This window comes from Schistocerca serialis, chromosome 6, assembly GCF_023864345.2.
Source record: "Schistocerca serialis cubense isolate TAMUIC-IGC-003099 chromosome 6, iqSchSeri2.2, whole genome shotgun sequence".
Taxonomy (NCBI): domain Eukaryota; kingdom Metazoa; phylum Arthropoda; class Insecta; order Orthoptera; family Acrididae; genus Schistocerca; species Schistocerca serialis.
The window spans coordinates 510696513-510720180 of NC_064643.1; the positions used below are offsets into that span (position 1 = coordinate 510696513).

At 43.9% G+C, this 23668-nt stretch overlaps 1 pseudogene; it reads left to right on the forward strand.

Annotated features, from left to right (window-relative positions):
* The first annotated feature begins 23214 nt into the window (after positions 1–23214).
* On the forward strand, positions 23215–23332 carry LOC126485708 (5S ribosomal RNA; annotated as a pseudogene).
* Positions 23333–23668: the final 336 nt, after the last annotated feature.

Genomic DNA, 23668 nt, shown 5'->3' on the forward strand with positions numbered 1-23668 from the left:
AATAATATGGGCCTGTAATTTAGTGGACTACTCATACCACCTTTCTTGAATATTGGTGTGAGCTGTGCAACTTTCCAGTCTTTGGGTACGGATGTTTCATCGACCGAGGGTTGTATACGACTGTTAAGTATGGAACTGTTGCATCAGCAAACTCTGAAAGGAACCTGACTGACATATAGTCTGGACCTGAAAACTTGCTTCTATTAAGTGATTTGATACACTACTCCGAGGATATCTACTTCTAAGTTACTCAGGCTGACAGCTCCTCTTGATTCGAGTTCCGGAATATTTATTTAGTCATCTTTGGTGAAAGAACTTCGATTTCGGAAGGCTGTATTTAGTAACTCTGTTTTAACAGCGGTATCGCCCACAGTTTTTCCATTGCTATCGCGCAGAGAAGGCACTGACTGTGTCTTGCCGCTAGCGTATTTCATGTACGGCCAGAAACTCTTTGGATTTTCTGCCAGGTTTCGAGACAATGTCTCGTTGCGGGAACTGTTATAAGAGTCTCGCATTGAAGTCCGCCGTAAATTTCGTGCTTCTGTATAATTGCGGCGTTCTTGAGGATTTCGCGTTCGTTTGGATTTGGCATGCATTTTCTGTTGTTTCTGGAAAGGTTGTAAGTAGGCTGTTTATGTTTTCTCTATGTAAGTAGGCTGTTTATGTTTTCTCTATGTAAGTAGGCTGTTTATGTTTTCTCTATGTAAGTAGGCTGTTTATGTTTTCTCTATGTAAGTAGGCTGTTTATGTTTTCTTATTGGCAACGTTACGTAGCGCTCAATATGAAAATCACTGGCTGTGCTGTGTGCAGTCTGTGGCTAGTTTGCATTGTTGTCTGCCATTGTAGTGTTGGGCAGCGGCAGCTGGATGTGAACAGCGCGTAGCGTTGCGCAGTTGGAGGTGAGCCGCCAGCAGTGGTGGATGTGGGGAGAGAGATGGCGGAGTTTTGTAATTTGCCATGAACTGATATATATATTATGACTTGTGATGATATTAAGGTAAATACATTGTTTGTTCTCTATTAATATCTTTCATTTGCTAACTATCCCTATCAGTAGTTAGTGCCTTTAGTAGTTTGAATCTTTTATTTAGCTGGCAGTAGTGGCGCTCGCTGTATTGCAGTAGCTTGAGCAGCGAAGATTTTTGTGAGGTAAGTGATTTGTGAAAGGTATAGTTTAATGTTAGTCAGGGCCATTCTTTTGTAGAGAATTTTGAAAGTCAGATTGCGTTGCGCTAACAAAATATTGTGTGTCAGTTTAAGCACAGCCATGTATAATTGTTCAAAGGGGACGTTTCAAGGTGTTCTGACCTGTTTTGTGTATCATGGGGGATTTTAATTTATTTGGTATAAATCTCTCAACTGCTGTCGATAAGGTTTCTTTGAATTCAAGCCACATCTGGTTTATACTTACATTGTTAGTGTGTAAAGAGTGGTGATTGTCTCTCAGGAAGACGTAAGGCGTATTTTTATCCGCTTTATATATATATATTTCATTTATTTTTGGAGGATTTGGGAGTTACGGTATTGTCTCGCTACGACAACCATGCGTTCATTAATCCCCGTATACGCTTTGATGCTCGTTGTTACCTCAGGATTATTTGTTGCGAAGAGGTGGTATGTTTTCACAATCGTTCGCTGTTCGAGTGGGCTCGTGAACTAACTACTCAAAATAACTTCGTATCACCTGATGCATAACATTACATTTTGAGGACTAACACTGGCCTTTGCTTTAGACATGTTTTGTTGGGTCCAATCGTTCTTTTCTTTTTGTGAAGTTAACACAAAGCGATTCAAATGACCATATGGTCATCTTAAGTTAAGTTTTCCGTTAGTTCCTTAAATCGATTAAGACGATTGCTGCGAACTTTGCTTTGAAAGGGCACAGTCGAATTCGTTCCCCATCCTCGCCAAACTTAGCTTCTGCTTTGTCTCTAATGACCCATTAGTCGACAGTACGTTCATATTAATATTGTCTCGAAACCTGGCAGAAAATACAAAGAGTTTCTGGCCGTACGTGAAGTATGCTAGCGGCAAGACACAGTCAGTGCCAGCAATGGAAAAACTGTAGGCGATACCGCTGTTAAAACAGAGTTTTTCGCCAAATTGGCTACTGAAGGCAAGTGTCCCACGAAAGATAAATGGCCACAGTTGCCAAAGTCGTGTATTCAAGAGATCAACCTTTTTTTTACTGCGGGCCGAGTAACTGAAAAAGTAACAAGCGCGGGTCGTATCGTCAGTCCATACAATACTTGCCACCTAGAAGTCCGGAACGAAAGCTCTGGGATAAAGGATAGAAAACTAAGTTCAGCGTTCTGTGTTAACCATGGATAAATGGCAGGCGATGCACAAAAAACAATGACAACCAACACATTTATTTTATAAAAAAGTCATCAAAGAAGGCGACATTATCCAAAAGATAGTCACATCAGACCTAGTACGCACATATCAGAATCTCACAAACTAAGCAACAGAAAGCGTTAGTGAGATTTGTGAAACTGACATTTGGAATTCAAGATGACGTTAATGTTTTGTTTGGTATTGCTACAGCCAACATACCCCATTTTCCAAATCGTTTGCTCACAGACAGAATTTGTTTCAAACACTGATGCCATTAAAATGGAAAATTTTTGCTGTTTCGGAAACTCAGCATTTGGTAAGCAGCGGTAAAATTTAATATGTTTTTCTCCTCTGTGTTTCTTTTTCGACAAGTCGTTTACTTGAAAATTACTGAGTTCCAACCGTAGTTCAACTGGCACATCTTCTTCAATGACACAATCAAACGGTTTCTGGAGCAGGGGAATGTCTCCCTCACTTACGTCAAGCTCTGAAAATCTCTGCAAACAATGCTTCACGTCACAACTTTTTCGGAAAATCAGGGTTGACATCTCCGGGGATTGTAGCATAAAATACTTTGAACCAGTGGCAGTGAGAAGAGTTTTGTCCATCCATTTGTGCTTCGAACAATGAGGGCTTACTCCAAAATTTTTTGAGAACTTTGTAGAGATAACAGACAAAGTTACACTTTCCCTGAAGTTTCAAATTCATTCATTTATGTGGGATGTGATTTTGATCACAAGTGACAGCTTTGATAGGCAGGTAGAATCTGACAGCTGTGGAACAGCTCTGTTTGTCAGTGAGATGACCATCTGTTGGGTTTCGGAGCTTGTAAAAACGAAACATGACTTGATCTCAGCTGAGCCACGTCACTGCTATGTGGTAAGGCAAGTCACAGAACTGAGAATCAGTTTCTTCAGGTAAAGCCTGGAACTGACGGTGAATGAGTGCATGTCCCCGAATGAAGTTCATAGCAGTAAAGACTGATTTCAATTCACAACAATTATCTAAGTCTTTCTCACAGAGTAGTTGCTGATATGGTCTGTATTTAGTGAAGACAGCGCCCGGAATTTGCAAATCCTCAAATGAGTACTGATCATCGAACATAGTAAATTTAAGGCACATAGCGAACAGTTGGTGTGAAGATATCCTAGCGTTATAAATAAGAAATTTAATTTTAAACTGTATCACAAGGTCTCGTCTTCCACACGTTTTTTCAAGCATTAGTAGATTACATACTTGAGTATCCTTCACGACATATTCTGCGCGCCCTATGATCACAAAGCTGTTGCCTAAGCAGTTATATCAGACCAAATAAGTGAGACGAATGAGCTCCATGTTTTGGCATATTACATATAGCACCACAGCTGCTTACTAGTTGCTTAGTGGAAAGCAATAGAGAACAGTAGAAACGTCTGCTTCCTCCCATGTTGCCAGTTCTTGCAGACGGCTGAAATGTGATTTTATTTTAATGATTTCAATACCAAATCGGAAGCACCCACTGGGTACCCCAGATAGCTTATGAAGGTGATGCGGGTGAACAAGGAAATAAAAGCTTTGACAGGCTTCAATCCATCTCCATGGACTCAAAATTTTCATCCCTTGTGGAGCATCCTCAGTTACGACAAATTATAAACTGGCAATATATGTAGATCGGATTATGCGTTGGAACGATTCTGGACTGATGAGCCAAAACACTATGAATAACCATATGCTTAATAGCTTGCTTGTCCGTCTCTGGAACGAAATACATCGCTGATTCTGCGAATCTGGGATCCGACAATTTGTTGGTAGATTTTTGGAGGCATGTGGTATTAGATAGGTCATGTAATTCTCATAAATAACGGGCCGCTGATTTGCGTACGCGGTGGAAGCGTCCGATAGCGATCCAGGAGTTACATCAGACCAATTTGGTCTCCGGGACATCAGCATGAGTGCACTATATTGGTACTGAAACCACTGTATCACAGTTCTGGCTTCGAGACACTGGCAACTAAACTGCCGAAAGATGACATCGTGGTCGGGGAAGACATCAAGCATGAAGGGATGCAGGTGTTCCTCAGTTGTCAGCATGTCTCCGGTTACTACCACAAGAAAATATCTCCCATGCCATACTCCTGCTCCCACCAGCCTGCGTCTGTGAGGTGCTGTCATTTCGAGACGCCATTCACTTCGATGACGGCGTTTGTGGAGACAACCAGCGACCTAGCGCAGCAAAAATGTGATTCACCCGAAGAGCCGACACGTTTCCATCGATCGACGGTCGAATCCCGATGGTCCCGTGCACACTGCAATACTAACTGACGACGTCGTTGGGTCAACAGCGTCGTTGGGTCACCTGCGGAGTTCCATGTTCAGCAATGTAAGACCAACTGTGTGCTCCGAAACAATTGTGCGTGCACCGGCACTGTGTTCTTTCGGCAGAGATGCCACCAGTCGCAATCTGTCCTAGTTTAGAGAGCAGACAAGGCTCCAAATACCATGTTCTGTGAAGAGTCGTGGACGTCCAACCATTTACCCACATAGTGGTAGTTTCGCTGTCTTCTACCTCTTTCCGTAGTTTCTCACGACAGTAGCACTTGAACATTCGACATTAACCGTTTTGTGGGTACTCGCTCACAGATTCTGCGTAATAATAATCAGCCTTTCCTCAAATTCGCTTATCTCAAGGTACTGCCCCTTTGCAGCCCCTATCTTTGCTAGTGTAGCGCTCTGTCCGTGTCTGCTACGCATACATACATTTGTTACCGCGTCACGCGACCACAACGGCACCAGTCGGCATCCAAATTCGTGGTGGGCCTTGTATTTGTTTCCTTAAGGTCTGGGTTCAGTTCGCATTTCAGGCAACAATTCTTAACAAGTTCGAACCGACATCATTCACCTATGCTAGCGCTAACAGAATAACATAAGGTTACAAGACGGTTCCAAATCCACATAAAAAATGATGACCCCACAGTATCGACTGGAGATGAGTGACTGTAGGCTGGGCCATGAATGAGGCGGAAGTTGTGACAAGTAGATACTCCGCCGCCACTAAGCATTCCTATCCCAGAAATTTCGTTTTATTACTGAACCAATAGTCATATAAGGTGACAGGGCATTTGAACTTGATATGTTGAAATAATTATTGATGCTGGCTTGGAATTCAAACTCTGACCTCGCCTTTGACGGGATTTATCCCCTTCGGGACGACACACTTCCATCGTTTCGTTGTTTCTCCAAGATTCCAAACTCCTCAAGGTCTCTTTGTAAGGCGTGAGTCTGGATTCAAATCCTGGTCGAGCATTAACATTTTCATCATGTCATTTCAAGCTGTAGCTTGCGCAGACCAAACCACAGATAAAAATAGTATTGATTTTATCATCTGTTCGTACGTTGTCTACAATAACAACTGTTGCCGGTTTAGACACCCAGTCACCTTATTTCTGATTCAGACATGTGCACATTTCGCTACTGGTGATTAAACCGATATTTAACGTCAAATTCGTGGCTAGAAAACGGCGTCGATAGGTACCGGGTTCGAATCAGTTTCAGTCATCTCACTACTGGTGAAAAAATTCAATATGGAACAGTTGACTGTGCTTAGTTAACATCATATTATGTCCAATACAAACTTTGTCACGCCGTTTCAATCTGTTTCACTTTGTTACTCCATCCCTCCTGGTTAGGTGACAGGAAAAATAGTTGATGTATAGGAGTTCTGAGTAAAAGCTGTACAAAAATTTTAGCTATGTGATTTCAAGTTGTAACTTTGTTTTGAAATACCATTTATTGTAACAAATTTGAGTTTACTTGCGTTAAAGCCTGTGTCATCTCTGATAACACGTTGTCTTATATTTGCATTGTCATGCTACACTACTGGCCATTAAAACTGCTACACCAAGAAGAAATGCAGATGATAAACGGGTATTCATTAGACAAATATTATACTAGAACTGACATGTGATTACATTTTCACGCAATTTGGGTGCTTAGATCCTGAGAAATCAGTACCCAGAACAACAACTTCTGGCTGTAGTAATGGCTTTGTTACGCCTGGGCGTTGAGTCAAACACAGCTTGGATGGCGTATATAGGTACAGCTGCCCATGCAGCTTCAACACGATACTACAGTTCATCAAGAATAGTGACTGGCGTATTGTGACGAGCCAGTTGCTCGGCCACCATTGACAAGGCGTTTTCAGTTGGTGAGACATCTGGAGAATGTGCTGGCCAGGGCATAAGTCGAACATTTTCTGTATCCCGAAAGGCCCGTACAGGACCTGCAACATGCGGTCGTGCATTATCCTGCTGAAATGTAGGGTTTCGCGGAGATCGAATGAAGGGCAGAGCCACGGGTCGTAACACATCTGAAATGTAACGTCCACTGTTCAAAGTGCCGTCAATGCGAACAAGAGGTGACTGAGACGTGTAACCAATGGCACCCCATACCAACACTCCGGGTGATACGCCAGTATGGCGATGACGAATACACGCTTCCAATGTGCGTTCACCGCCATGTCGCCACACACGGATGAGACCATCATGATGCTGTAAACAGAACCTGGACTCATCCGAAAAAAATGAGGTTTTGCCATTCGTGCACCCAGGTTCGTTGTTGAGTACACCATCGCAGGCGCTCCTGTCTGTGATGCAGCGTCAAGGGTAACCGCAGCCATGGTCTCCGAGCTGATAGTCCATGCTGCTGCAAACGTCGTCGAACTGTTCGTGCAGATGGTTGTTGTCTTGCTAACGTCCCCATCTGATGACTCAGGGATCGAGACGTGGCTGCACGAGTCGTTACAGCCAAGCGTATAAGATGCCTGTCATATGGACTGCTAGTGATACGATGCCGTTGTGCCGTTGGGACCCAGCACGGCATTCCGTATTACCCCCCTGAACCTACCGATTCCGTATTCTGTTAACAGTCATTGGATCTCGACCAACGAGAGCAGCAATGTCGCGATACGATAAATCGCAATCGTGATAGGCTACAATCCGACCTCTATCAAAGTCGGAAACGTAATGGTGCGCATTTCTCCTCCTTACACGAGGCATCACAACAAGGTTTCACCCCCCCCCCCCCCCCCCCCCCCCCCCAACGCCGGTCAACTGCTTTTTGTGTATGAGAAATCGGTTGGAAACTTTCACATGTCAGCACGTTGTAGGTGTCGCCACCGGTGCCAACCTTGTGTGAATGCTCTGAAAAGCTGATCATTTGTATATCACAGCATCTTCTTCCTGTCGGTTAAATTTCGCGTCTGTAACACGTCATCTTCGTGGTGTATCAATTTTAATGGCCAGTAGTGTATTTATGTACATCTGGACTCTAGTAGTATCCATTTTGTGTAGCTAAATGATTGTTCCGAAAAGAGGTTAGAGGAGCTGCAAGAAAGTTACGTTATGTGGGTTGGACACAAATTAGGGGGAAAGCAATTAAGGTCGTTCGGATACATCTGTCACTTTTCAGAAGTTATGAAGCAGCGAACGGAGCAAGTGGCAAGTTCAGGTACTTGTACGAGTCTGTTAAACGTGTTTGATTCCTCATTTGGAGAAGCCCTGCCCACGGGTCCGAGTGTCCGGGTTCGATTCTCGGTCCGACAGACAATTTCAACTCGTCTCAGAAGCTCGCCTTCCAGTACGTGTTTCACAACACTGTTTGCAGTGAAAGATAACGGTAGCTGCCACGGACGGTGTCTCATAGTGTCGCAGGAGTGCCGTGGCGGTGTATCGCGGGCCGCATCTGCCCGCAGAACACGGCCGGTGGCTGAGTGAGCGCGGCCTGCACGGAGCTCGCGTGTGACGCGCACATCGGGCAGCGTCGCTCCGCGGCGTGCAGCCGCCCACGGCAGCGGCGGCGCCGTGTTCTGCTGCCGGGCTGGCATGCGCGCCTCCCATATATCTGCCCAGGGTACTGCGGGAGCCACCCGCCGAGAGACTCGCAGATAAATCCCGCCTTTTTAGAAGCTGCTACCAGCTCCAATCCGGTCGCTATCACTGTCAAGTATCTCAGACAAATATACATAAGGAGAATGTTCCGCTTCGCCCTATCGTCAGTAATATAGATGCCCCAGCATACCACCTAGGTAAACATCTTGCTTCTCTTATGAGTCCCATGGTGGGGAAATGTGAACACCATATTCGAAACTCAGAAGATTATATACGGCGACTGAAGAACCTGCGTCTTGAATCTACCGGCTTACTAGTGAGTTTCGATGTGGTTTCTTTGTTCACACGGGCGCCTCTGATGGACTCATTACAACTCATAGGAGCTAAGCTGGAAGAGGACGTCTTACACCTTTTCAAACACGTGCTTACCTCGACTTACGTTTTATTTAACGATCAGTATTTTGAGCAGAATGACGATGTTGCTGTGGGTAGCCTTCTGTCTCCCATAGTAGCAAATCTTTTTATGCAAGATTTCGAGGACAAAGCTCTTCAGACGGCGGTTTTGAAACCCAAATGTTTTTAGAGATATGTAGATGATACATTTGTGGTATGGCCGCATGGGACAGCAACGCTTCCTTCTTTCCTGGAGCATCTGAACTCCCTCCGTCCAAGCATGTTTCACCATGGAGGTAGAAAAAGATTGAGCTCCCGTTTCTGGATGTTTTGGTTTGTAGAAAAGGAAACGGCTCATTGGGTCGCAGTGTGTTCCGGAAGCCTACGCACACAGACTTGTATTTACAAGCTACGAGCTGTCATCGTCCCTCACAGCGCAGCGGTGTATTACGGACGCTAGTGCATAGGCCTAGAGCCATCTCAGATCAGGACAGTTTATCGGCAGAGCTTAGCCATCTCCGCTCTGTGTTTGCCCAGAACGGGTACTCCGAGAAGCAGATCCGGAACGCATTTCGACCATCACGCTCCAAACCTCAAGAACAGCCCGAAGAAGCAGAGAACACCACGGGGTTGGTTTTTCTACCATATGTCGGTGGCGTGTCTTTGAAGGTGGGCAGAATTTTCAAGAAATATCGGATTAAATGTGTTTTCCGGCCTCCAGCAAGAGTGAAATCAATGCTGGGCTCTGTTAAAGACAACCTCGGCCTGAGGAGACCAGGAATATATAAAATCCCATGCCAATGTGGGAATTCTTATATTGGCCAGACGTGTCGTACGGTCGAAGACAGATGCGACGAACATAAACGCCACACGACGTTGGGTCAGCCAGAGAAATCTGCAGTTGCTGAACACTGCCTTGACACGGGACACGGCATGAATTATGAAGAAACCAAGATCCTCTCGCATGCTTCCACATACAGGGACTCCATCATCAAAGAGGCGGTCGAAATACGTATAAGCAGTGATCTAATAAACAGAGACACGGGGTTTCACCTGAGCAAACCCTGGGAGCCAACCTTGGCGGCACTAAGGAATCGTTAGCCACAGATTAGCAACCGCACCGAGTCAACGCAAATGGGAAGCCTTAGCGCAGATGCTTAAATCGCGCGCCAACACCTCGCGAGCGCGAACAGGGTCCGTCGCTCCCGGCCTCATTTTCCCACGCCGCGGCGCGCTTCCGCAGGCCGCGACCCGATTCTCCAGCAGAGGGCTGTGCTATTCGACGCTGTCTACGATTGGTCTTCGATGACGTTATGCCCCGCTGGCGCCTGCGCTGTTCTAGAAAGCCAGAATATAACGTGGCGAGCTTCTCAGCGACGCGACAGTAGCACCTGAAGATGGCAGGAAGTTGTCTCGCTGAAATATTGTGCGGTTTCTAGAATACTATCCGGCGAAATTCCCGGGAACCTATCAAGCATCTCAGACTTTAGTAGGGCTACATGCAGAGTAATAACCATGATCGTATTTTAATTGGAACCGGTTTTTGTGAAAAACAAAACAATATGTTTAGATGTGCCCATAACCTTCCCATCGATGAAGTTGCTCCATTTGTTGGTGTATCAACGCGGGACTGACCGATGTGTCTACAGAAATTGCGCAGCAATATAACACGGTGTAAGAAGAGTGGTCGTAAAAAGATGGTAACCAAGAGCGACTGGGGACGAGTGTCATCGCTTCTCAACTAATGTAGCCAGTGAACACATGCATACTGAGATGAAAAAATTGTTAGGATACCTTGGACACGTCCGACCTCCTTTTGCCTAGTTTTGAGTGCTATTGACAACGGATTTCAGATCGATTCCGTATTTCTGGATTTCCGGAAGGCTTTTGACACTATACCTCACAAGCGGCTCGTAGTGAAATTGCGTGCTTATGGAATATCGTCTCGGTTATGTGACTGGATTTGCGATTTCCTGTCAGAGAGGTCATAGTTCGTAGTAACTGACGGAAAGTCATCGAGTAAAACAGAAGTGATTTCTAGCGTTCCCCAAGGTAGTATTATAGGCCCTTTGCTGTTCATTATCTATATAAACGGTTTGGGAGACAATCTGAGCAGCCGTCTTCGGTTGTTTGCAGACGACGCTGTCGTTTACCGACTAATAAAGTCATCAGAAGATCAAAACAAACTGCAAAACGATTTAGAAAAGATATCTGAATAGTGCGAAAAGTGGTAGTTGACCCTAAATAACGAAAAGTGTGAGAACCTCCACATGAGTGCTAAAAGGAACCCGTTAAACTTCGGTTACACGATAAATCAGTCTAAACTAAAAGCCATAAATTCAACTAAATACATAGGTATTACAGTTAGAAAAACTTAAATTTGAAGGAACTGGGGAAGGCTAACCAAAGGCTGCGCTTTATTGGCAGGACACTTAGAAAATGTAACAGACCTACTAAGGAGACTGCCTACACTACGCTTGTCCATCATCCTCTTTTAGAATACTGCTGCGCGGTGTGGGATCCATACCAGATATGACTGACGGACTACATCGAAAAAGTTCAAAGAAAGGCAGCAAGTTTTATATTATCGCGAAATATGGGAGAAAGTGTCACAGAAATGATACAGGATTTGGGCTGGAAATCCTTAAAAGAAAGGCGTTTTTCGTGGCGACGGAATCTTCTGACGAAATTGCAATCACCAACTTTCTCCTCCGAATGCGAAAATCTTTTGTTGACACCGACCTTCATAGGGAGGAACGATCACCACGATAAAATAAGGGAAATCAGAGCTCGTACGCAAAGATATAGGTGTTCATTCTTTCTGAGCGCTATACGAGATTGGAATAATAGAGAATTGTGAAGGCGGTTAGCTGAATACTCTTCCAGGCACTTAAATATGATTTGCAGAGTATCCATCTAGTGCAGCAACTCGAATTGGCATGGACTCAACAAATGGTTACGAGTCGCCTACAGGCAATGCTGCCTCTACGGCAATCCATACTTGCGGTGCTGGATTTTGTGCACCAAGTAACCTCTCGATTATTTCCTATGTCGGGCGATCTGGGTGGCCAAATCATTCTCTCGAACTCTTCAGATTGTTCTTCAAACCAGTCTCGGAGAATTGTGACTTGGCGATATGGTGAACTGTCATCCATAAAAATTGCATCGTTGTTTGGGAACATGAAGTCTGCGAAAGGTTGAAAATGGTCTCCAAATAACGGAACATAATCATTTCCAGTCAACAATCGGTTCACTTCGACCAGAGGACCCAGTCCGCTCCATGTAAACACAGCCCATACCATTGTGGAGGCACCACCAGCTTAGACAGTGCCTTGTTGACAAACTGGATCCATGACGTCGTGGCGTCTGTGCCGCACTCGAATCATACCATGAGCCCTTGTAAGGTGGAATCGGGACTTCTGACCAGCCCACGGTTTTTAGTCGTCTGGGGTCCAACCGATATGGTCCCAAGCTCAGGAGAGGCGCTGCAGGCGATGTCGTGCTGTTAGCAAAAGCACCCGAGTCAGTCGTATGTTAACATAGCCCATTAACGCCACATTTCATCGCACTGCCCTAAAGGATACGTTCTACATACGTCCAACATTGATTTATGCGGTCATTTCACCCAGCGTTTCTTTTCTGTTAGCACTGACAAATCTATGCAAACGCCGCTACACTCGCTCGTTAAGTAAAGGCCGTGAGCCACTGTATTGTCCTTGGTGAGAAGTAATGCCTGAAATTTGATATTCTCGGCACACTGATGGCACTGTTGATCTCGGAATACTGAATTTATTAACAGTTTCCGATCCGGAATGTCCCACACGTCTAGTTCCAACTACCGTTCTGCGTTCAGAATCTGTTGATTCCCATCGTGCAGCCATAATCACGTCGGGCACCTTTCCACATGAATGACCTGAGTACAAATGACAGTTCCGCCAATACAAATCCCTCTCTCACACCTTGTGTACGCATACTACCGCCATCTGTACACGCGTGTGTCGCTATCCCATGCTTTTGTCACCTTAGTGTATATCTCAAATACAGTAGTGTTCAAATCATAAGAACGAAGATAACTTTCACACGACGTGTAACTGCCAAGGAACTTATGTCGATGGAGTTTGAACCATAAATAGAAGGAACTGCTACAGCGTAGCGCAGAAGCTAACTGAAAATAATATGCAATAAGACGAAAAAACGACGCTTTTAGTCAAAGACAATAATCGCACTGACGACACGGCGATTCGTGATGTCCCTCTGGAGTTGCAAAAGGCGGGACTTTGTTCTCAACAAGTGGTGCGATCACCACGGACGGCAGTGCAAGCTTTGCAAACGTGCCTCCATACTCACCACAATGTTGGAAAGGATTTATTGTGGCAGGACTTTCAACTCCTTTACCAATGCGATTGTCAACTGGTGGATAGTAGTTGGTGCATGTGGACGTGCCGTAATACCTTTCCACGGCGCATCTCACAGGCACTCGACGGGATTTAAGTCGGGGGAACGGACAGGCCAGTTACAAGATCCCTCCTCCTGTTTGATGCAGTTGGGCATTTTCAACCATAAAATAAAGTCACGACCGAATGCATCCCTGAAACGACGCATGTGGGAAAGGAGTACAGTGTCACAATAACGTTGGCCGATAAGTGTGCCATATTCAAAAATTTGGAGGCCAGTATAACCGTTCAACATTACGCCTCCCCACACCGTAGCACCTGGACCACCAAAACGCTCATAGTCGACAACGTTCGTTGGTACATACGAGTTCCCAACTCTCTTCATATAAAGGTATGCCCAGAGTAGTCGGACAAGATCATTTTGGTGGTTCAGATGCTATGATATGGAAAGGCATAATGTTTCATGGGTGTTCTCACCTCCAAATCATTGAACACGATACACTCATTGGTCATGGGGAAACGTTGTAGAGCATGCATTGCCAACTGGGGTGATTACAAACCCTATTAAAAACCATGTCCCGCTTTTCGTAATGTCCAAGAGACCGTCGTGAAACGCGACGAGTTCAATGTCGTTATTGTCTTTGCATAGAGGTGTCATTTCCGTTCGTCTTACTGAGTATTTCTTCCAGTTACGGCCTGTACTGTACTATAGCAGTACTTTCTATGTAAGGCCCAAGTTTTATCGGCCTATGTTACTTGTCAGTGACAAATCGTGCGAAACTTACTTTCGCATTTAAGATTTACACACCTGCGTGGTTGCCAAGCGGGAGTTGCGAAGGGTACTGCATACGGTGGTCAGTTGGAGTCTGGTATCTTGCAAGGATACAGGTTTGCGAAATGAAATTTCAAAGAATCAGTGCCACAATAAAGCTGCACGCCTTCAGTGAGTCACAAGACACAGAAATTGGACAGTATCTGAATGGATATGTGTAGTATGATCCGATGAGTAGTGATTTTGTTTCTTTTCAAATGAGGCAAGACGCGGATTACAGCGAAGGCCAAATAAGGCTTTTGACCAGCAGTCAGAGGGGGTTCTGTCATGTTTTAAGGTGCTTTTCCTACCACTACTTGCAGTAGGTCAGTCATAGAATGGCGAGCATGAGCCAGCATGTTTATCTCAACATTCTCGGTAATCAAGTGCTCCTCTTCATTTTACATTTTCATGAAAGGAAGGAAAGAAGGAAGATTAGTGTTAAGATCCGTTCGACGTCAAGGTCATTATAGGCGGAGCACAAGCTCGGAGTAGGGAAGGAGCGGAAGGAAATCGACCGCGGCCTTTCAAAGTAGCCATTCCGGCATTTGCCTTACGCGATTTAGGTAAATCAGGGACAACCTAAATCAAGATGGCTGGACAGGGATTTGAACAGTCATCCTCCCTGTGTGCTAGCCACTGCGCTACCTCGCTCGGTACATCTTTACGATAAGCATGCTGCTGACATCTCCGCGTACTAGGACGATAACAGCCGGGTTCTCTTGGCTGTACGCATACGATCTTTGTTTTATGAACACTCAAACACCTTATCACACCTCAGCTGTCCCCACTGAATCACCAAATTTTAAACGCAAAAAAAAGATAACTGGACCAGTCCGGAGCCGGCCGCGGTGGTCTAGCGGTTCAGGCGCTCAGTCCGGAACCGCGCGACTACTACGGTCGCAGGTTCGAATCCTGCCTCGGGCATGGATGTGTGTGATGTCCTTAGGTTAGTTAGGTTTAAGTAGTTCTGTTCTAAGTTCTAGGGGACTGATGACCACAGATGTTAAGTCCCATAGTGCTCAGAGCCAGCCACCAGTCCGGAACAGCCAATGAAACGTGGCAATCAGCATCCCCGCAGTCCAATGTATTCCGCTCTCTTTCTTCATCTACAGTTTTCCCCTCTGCAGCTCCCTCCAATACCATTCCATGATGTCTTAACAGATGTTCTGTCATCCTGTCCCTCCTTCATGTCGTTGTTTCCCACATTTTCCTTTGCCCTCCAATCCAGCGCAGAACCTCCTTCCTTACCTCATCAGGCAACCTAATTTTCGACATTCGTCTGTAACAAAACATGTCAAATACTTCGTTTCTCTTCTGTTCAGTTTTCCTCATAGTCCATGTTTCGCTACCATATAATGCTGTGCTCCAAACGTGCATTATCAGTAATTTCTTTTTCAAGTTAAGGTTATGTTCGATACTGGTAGACTTCTCTTGGCCAGGCATGCCCTTTTTGCTTGTACTACTCTGATATTAATGTCCTCCTTTACCCGTCCGTCACAGGTTATCCTACTGCCTAGGTTTCAGAATTTTTTAACTTCATCTACTTCACGAATTATGACGTCAAGTTTCTCGCCGTTTTAATTTCTGCTACTTCTCATTACTTTCGTCTTTCTTCGGTTTACTCTCCCAAATTCTATACTCATTAGACTGTTCATTCCATTCAGCAGACCATGTACTTCTTCTTCACTTTCACTGAGGACAGCAATGTAATCAGCGGTTCTTGTAGCTGGCATCCTTTCACCATGAATTTTAATTCCACTCTTGAACCTTCCTTTTGTTTCCATCATTGGTTCTTCGATGTCCAGACTAAACAGTAGCCGCGAAAGACTACATCCCTGTCTTACACCCTTAATATTTCGAGCACGTAGTTCTTGGTCTTCCACACTTATTATTCCCATTTGAGTCTTGTACCGTACATGACATTTCCTCGCAATCTCGAACATATTTCACCATTGCACATTCTCGAACGCTTTATCCAGATCGATAGATCATAAGAACGTATCTTGATTTTTTTTTCGGTCTTTTTTCCATTATCAATCGCAACGTCACAACTGCCTCTCTGGTGCCTTTACCGTTCCTAAGTCCAAACTGATCGGTATCTAGTACATCCTCAATTTTATTTTCCATTCTTATGTATATTATTCTTGTCAGGAACTTGGATGCATGATCTGTTAAGCTGATTGTGCGATAATTCTCGCACTTGTCAGCTCTTGCAGTCTTCGGATTTGTGTGTATGATATTTTTCCGCATGTCAGATCGTATATCGGCAGTCTCATACATTCATCACACCAAGATGAATAGTTGTTTTGTTGCCACTTGCGCCAACGGTTTTAGAAAGTCATTGAATGTTATGTATCCCTTCTCCCTTATTGGGTCTTAAGTCTTCCAAAGCTGTTTCAAATTCTGATTCTTGTTCTTCTGTCACATCAGACAAATCTTTTCCCTCATAGAGGCCTTCAGTGCACACTTTCCACTTATCTGCTCTCTCCTCTGCATTTAACAGAGGAATTCCCGTTGCACTTTTAGTGGTACCACCCTTGCTTTTAATTCCACCGATGGTTGTTTTGGCTTTCCTATATACTAAGTCACTCCTTTCGACAATCATTTCTTTTTCTATTTCTTCGCATTTCTCATGCAGCCATTTCGTCTTAGCTTTGCTGCTCTTCTTATTTATTTCATTGCTCGGCGATTTATATCTTTGTGTTCTTGAATTTCCCTGAACATTTTTGTACTTTCTTCGTTCATCGATCATCTGAAGTATTTCTTCTGTTACCCATGGTTTCTTCGCAGTTACCTTCTTCGTACCTATGTTTTTCTTTCCAACTTCTGTGATCGATCTTTTTAGAGATGTCCATTCCTCTTCAACCGAACTGCCTACTTATCTGTTCGTTATTGCAGTATCTATAGTCTCAGAGAACTTGAGGCGTTGCTCTTAGTGATTCCGTATGCATTTTTTTGCGTATTAATTCTTCCTGAATAGTCTCTTGAGCTTCAGCCTACTCTTTATCACTACTAAACTGTGATCTGAGTTCATTACTGCTCCTGGGTACGCCTTAAAATCCACTATCTGATTTCGGAATCTCTGCCTGACCGTGATGCAATCTAACTGGAATCTTCTCGCATCTCCTGGCCTTTTCGAAGTATGCCTCCTTCTTTTGTTATTCTTGAACTGAGTATTCGCTGTTACTAGTTGAAATTTATTGCAGAACTCAAGTAGCTTTTCTACTCTCTCATTCCTAGTACCAATCCCATATTCTCCTGTAACCCTTTCTTCTACTCCTTACCCAACAACCGCATTCCAACTCGCAATGACTATTAGATTTTCATCTCCAGAGTACCTGTTCAATGTCTTCATATAATTTCCAGATCTCTTCATCTTCTGTTTGCGACTTCGACATGTATACCTCAACTATTGTTGTCGGTGTTGGTTTGCTGTCGATTCTGATGAGAACAACCGTATCACTGAACTGTTCACAGCCGCGAGGTCTAAGGGCGTCTTGCCACGGATCGCGCCGCTCCCCCCGTCTGAGGTTCGAATCCTCCCTTGGGCATGGGTGAATGTGTTGTCCTTAACTTAAGTTAGTTTAAGTTAGATTCAGTTGTGTGTAAGCCTAGGGACCGATGATCCCAGCAGTTTGGTCCCATAGGAACTTACGACCAAATGAACTGTTCACATTAATTCACTGTCCTACCTACACCCGTTTTACCATTTTGTGCTGCTGTCGATATCACCTTATACTAGTCTGGCCAGAAATCCTTGTCTTCTTTCTATTTCACTTAACTGACCACCACTATATCCAGATTGGTCCCTTGCACTCCCCTTTTCAGATTTTCTAGCTCCCCTATCACGCTCAAACTTTTGGTATTACGCTTCCGGCTCGTAGAACGTTATCCTTTTGATGGGTGTTCAGTCTTTTTCTCATGGTCACCTGGGCTAGTCCGGAATTTTTTGCCGATATATAGAACATCACTGCTCTTTTTCAGTTACAGGCAGAATGAGGGTGACGTCTTACGCCGGAAGTCTTTGGCTGCCGATGTTGATGATTTTTATTCAAAATTTAAGAGTTGGCGGAATGCGGACTTGGGACCGATGAGGGTTTGATAACTGGTCAAAGACTCTAACTCTACAGGCTGGGGGGGTTACAGAGTTTTAATGTGATTTCTCTTTGGGTGACTAGTTTTGTGTCCAGTACGCTTATAATTTTGACCCAAAGGTATGGGACGCCCTGCGTAACTGAGAATGTAGTCTATGTGACAGTTTCTTTGCTGTCACTTGGGAGTGTGGGACAGTGTAGGACGCCTTTAGGATGTCTAGGAAGCCCTAGTTCTCTAAACGAGTAACGTGAAGGATACGTCAACTACGAGGCTAGTTTTAATATAACGGTGACCTGTACGCCCTGGGAGAAACTGGTGGGACAGTATGGATTCAGATTTAATGTAAATAAATGAGAATTCAAATTTAATGTAAATAAATGTGAAATGATAGTGATAAAAAGGAATAAGATAAGAATGTCAAAGGATATATGGGCAAGTACTAAATGAAGTAAAATATTTCAAGTACTAGATTAGCATAATAGAAGACAGTACGATAAGGAGATTACTGAAAGGGGAAAAGAAGTATATACATTCCTGCGGAGTGTAAGGTTAGTGTCATGGGGCTATAATGTATAGGTAATAAGCAAACAAGTGTTTTACCGAGCATCTCAGACTCGAAAAATCACAAGTACATTGCAAACGTGGGCAATGAGAAGAGGCAGGTGAGAAGGATGCAGTCTTGCAACAAGAAATTTTAAAGAAACAGGATAGGACAAACTCGAACTGATAAAGTAAGGAATGAGACGGAGAGAGAAAGAAACTCATGTAAAAGAGTACAGAAAAGGGAAATGGTAGTATGAACATGTTAAAAGAGTAGAAGTCGGCAGGTAATCAATACAGGCTCACGAAATGACATTAGGAGGTAAGAGATCTAGAGGAAACCAAGAGACCAATGGATCGTTGGTGTGAAGGGCTGTCTGAAGAAGGGAGGAGAAGACTGGGACAGAGGGGAGACGGAAACATATTACAAAGACAGGGACCGATGAAGTGGGTTATGATCCAAGCAGACGCAGCCAGACGCTGCAAATTGTACATACAATGATGACGATCTCCTTATTATTATTGCATCATCAGCATTCTCCTGTAGAGTCACATTTAACAGGCTTCTATTCAGCATTTGTCTGTACTGTTCATCGTCCACGTTTCACTTTAGTTTAAAACTACATTCTGGACAATACTTTCAAAAAGTACTTCCTAACACTTAGATTTATATTCGATGATGACAAATTTCCGTTTTTAAAAAGACTTGGTTCCAATCTGCTTTTTATTTTTTCTCTCCGCCTGCCGTCAGTTATTTTACTGTCTAAATAGGGCTTTTAATGTATCTTTTCTTAATCTGTTTCCTTTAGGAGGCCTTGACTGAATTCGAATACACTCCATCGTCCTTGTTATACTTTTGATGATGTTCCTCTTACAACTTCTTTCCAAGCGGCCGAGAGGTTTCGTGAGAAAGGCGTTTGCATGACAAGAGCGACTGGAAATGTGTTTGTATAACATCTTTTTTCAGGATCAAAGAGAACAGATTTTTATATTTTTTTAAGGTACGGAGAGGGTGGATGTCTTATCAGTAGCCAAGGGCGCCGCTGGGAAAACGTGTACTACAAAGGATATGTAGATGACACCCTTTTTTAATCAAAAATATATACTGTGAAACAAATTTACCTCAAAATATGAGAAAATAACGGTATAAATTTCTTGAATTCTGCACTGAAATCAAATCAACAGGCCAATATCAAGATATAAATGAAAAGTACAGTGTTCATCTACATAGTTCCTACAATACCATGTTAGCCAAATGTGCGTAAGGAGGATACATACAAAACCATAGTATATAGAACCAACAAACGTCCTCTGAACGAAGGAAATAGGAAGAAAGAAGTAAAGACCATAAAGCAAATTGCAAGGGTTAGTAATATGCCGACCTCAATGACAGACAAAATGAAGAGGGAGAAAGGAGTGATTTAAGAATGCTAAGGTGGATATAGGAGCAAACGCAGTGAAGGAAATGAGGTATAGTAATAAATGTGTGACTAGCATTCCTTTCGCAGGTAACATTTTCTACACTTTCTAAAAGTAGTACACCTACTCAAGTCACATTAAGTGAAAATACCTTTCTTCACAACCAAAAAATAAATTTAACTAACCGATAATTGCCCAGGTCTTATACAAGTCAGAGAATTTATTAAATTCAAGGATACATAGAAACATACGTAAAGTTTAAGCACTGCCATAAATTTTCACGCCACATACCTAGAACACACAAATATAGGTAAACGGAGCCTTTAAAATACTCCATCACCTCCATGAATAGAAAAGTAGGTAAAACTGTTTGTAAAGCCGTGAAATTTACATAAAATAATTATTATTGTAAAATCAGCTGTAACGGAAGATTTAGTGCAGACCTTGTTTGACTACATTATGATTTATGGGCTAGCAATACAGTCTTAGTGTTTTTTTGTACGATGTCATTGACGTAAACAAACGCTATAAACGTACGATGATCAGCCAGAACATTATGACCATCAACCGTTTATCGCTATGAACCTGTCCAGGCGAAAGCAGTGCCACCTGGCGAGGAATGACCGCTAGTCAGACGCACGTACGGCGCATGTGGTATTAGTGAGTGTGCTCTCCATGTGTAGAATGCCGAAAAAGCGCCATCTATTTGAGTTTGACTGAGGGCAGATTGTGATTGGCCCGGAGAATTGGCACGAATATTTCGGAAACTGCACGACTTGCCGGGTGTTCGAGGAGTGCTGTGGTGAGTGTCTTCAACTCTTGGCGAAACCGAGGTGAAACCCCGCCCTGACGTCGTAAGGTTGGGCGGCCATCGCTCATTACAGATGTCGGACGTTGTAGGCTAACTGTAGCGGAACTAACATCAGACTTTAATGCTGGGCAGAGTACAAGTGTGTGTGGCCACACAGTACACCGAACACTCCTTACGATGGACTTCTGCAACCGACGAACCATACATGTGTCAATGTTAACACCATTGCCTCGGCAACTACTACTGAAATAGACATCGGCGGTGGACGTTGGCGCAGTGGCAGAGCGATGTACGGTGTGATGAATCCCGATACATTCTTCGTCTTGCCGATGGGAGGACGCGGATCCGTCGTCTTCCCGGGGAACAGCCTTTGACACCTGTACGGCGGCACGGAGACAAGCTGGTGGCGGCTCCATTATGCTCTGGGGAATATTCACGTAGGCTTCCATGAGTCCAATGGAGCTTGTATAAGGCATCATGAAGCCCAAGGAGTATAATACACTGACTGGAGACCAGGTACACCCATTCAGGACGATCACGTTTCCTGACGGCAGTGACATTTTTCAGTAAGATAATGCGCTATGTCACAAGGCCAGGAGTGTGATGGAGTGGGTCGAGGAACGAGTTGCGACTTTCAATTGATTTGCTGCCCCCCCCTCCCCCCCCCCCCCAACTCACCAGATCTGAACCCGATCGAACACGTCTGGGATATGACGGAACGTGGTGTCAGAGGTCGTCTCCCTCTCCCTTGAATTCGCGGGTGTTAGGTGACTTGTGTGTTTGGATATGGTGCCAACTCTCTCCAGTGACCTACCAAGGCCTCAAGGATTCTATGGCACGACGCGTCGCCGCTGTTATCCGTGCCGAAGGTGAACATACCGGCTATTAGGTCGATGGTCATAATGTTCTGGCTGATCAGTTTATACCACGTGCGTGTGAATTTTTAAGTTAGAGGGAGACACAGTGGCTGTAAACAGATGTAAAAACACTATATTTTATGAACTAATATTCGAAGACGTAAAGCTCTGGTATCCCAGATTGTAGCGGAAGTGTGGAAAGACGACTGCAGAGAGAGAGAGAGAGAGAGAGAGAGAGAGAGAGAGAGAGACAGAGAGAACACAGACGTTATATTAAAAATGACGTAACCTGCCACAGCACTTCAAAATGTGTATAAATTCCTTAAACACATTGTGCTACTCACAAAGAAGCTAATTGCGTTAATGGCTTTATTATTTAAGTCATTATTGGCAAAGATGCAGACTTTCTATAAACTTCATTTATGGTAGATTAAATTAAGATACAATAACTCTGTTGATGGTTGTATAGAAACCCCTATGGCTGAGCAGAAGTTCTGCTGTGTCACTGTTGATGGCACATGTGCGCCGAATGCTGTAAGACATTCAACTTAAGAGGCAATAAATATTCAAATGTTCTATAAAAACACTTTTTCTGTCAAATAAACTGATTTTGAGAAACACACACACACACACACACACACACACACACACACACAGGGAACAGAAGTGTGAATTTGGTGCATCTGCTAATCACAGTGTGTAGTATTCTACTTTTCACTCATCGGATCGACGGACAACCATAATGATAAAAGAAAAACAACTGCATCTAACACAGATCCCACAATGGATTGCCTCCACGTTACTTAACATTGAGTCTTCTTCAGATGCCTCATGCGTAAACACTTTATCCTGGACGAGAATCCTTGCTGCGCGATTAGAAAGTCTTTGAGAAAAAGACTATTAACTCTTCGTCAGCAATACCTCACATCGCTAGAATGTTAGCAATGTTGTTGCGCTCACAAAAGTGATTAAGACATGCGCGCTGGATTGCGAAGCCGTACAGCTAGCTGATCCGCTTACTGTGATTTATAACTGACAGTTGTGTCGCTTTAATTGGGACTCAGAACCATATTTTGTGCTATCGACATTTAAACGACAAGGAAACTCCTTATTTGTGAGCTAATTCCCAATCGATTCCAACTAAGTTCCCGATCGAGATATTCTAGTGTCGAATGGAGTGACAAGATAAAATATAATAATAACAACCGCATGGATGTTTTATTTGGACATTCATTGACGATGCTGGTAATGAATCTGTCGAAGAATTAAAGACGAGATAGCACATTAAGTTAATTAAGAACGATGTCGTCATTGACAAACTGCCTGGTATCCATAAAATTATTTAATCTTCAAGAGCAAACTGCGACTGAGACATTCAGAGAAGGAAACGACATAAACATTTTTCTTTGCTGTGGGTATTTTCATGACTTTAATGAACAGCTAGTGCTTTCCCAGGAATTGGCCGGTTACTTATTTACCTCAGTCTTTTATTTGTAATGAAGTATAACGTCAGTTCACATTGTAAACTGTGACTATTGCTGGTTTTGAACAGAGACAGTACAGTACACGAACTGCAAACTATAATCCTTTTACAAATTTACTGTAACATTTGTAATTCCAAACTTGATGACCAACAATATTTGGAGCAGAAATGAATGTTTTATTTCCTTTTACCAGTCTCACGTACTTGCCAACGAACTTGCCGCAGTGGTAACACCGGCTCCCGTCAGATCACCGAAGCTAAGCGCTGTCGGGCTAGGCTAGCACTTGGATGGGTGACCACCTGGTCTGCCGAGCGCTGTTGGCAAGCGGGGTGCACTCAGCCCTTTTGTTTGTGAGGCAAACTCACGAGCTATTTGATCGAAAAGTAGCAGCTACGGTCGCGTAAACTGAGTGAGTGATGTGCTGACCACATGCCCCTCCATATCCTCATTCAGTGACGTCTGTGGGCTAAGGATGACACGGCTGCCAGTCGCTACCGCTAGGCCTTCCAAGGCCTGTTCGGACCGAGTTTAGATTAGTTTAGTCTCGTTTATTTAATTTAGAATATTGCGATGCATTTCACGCACGTTTTGTTCGTCATCAGGCGTTTATGCATACAGAAAAAATATTGCCGTAGGTACATTTTCTGCAGGAAATAGCA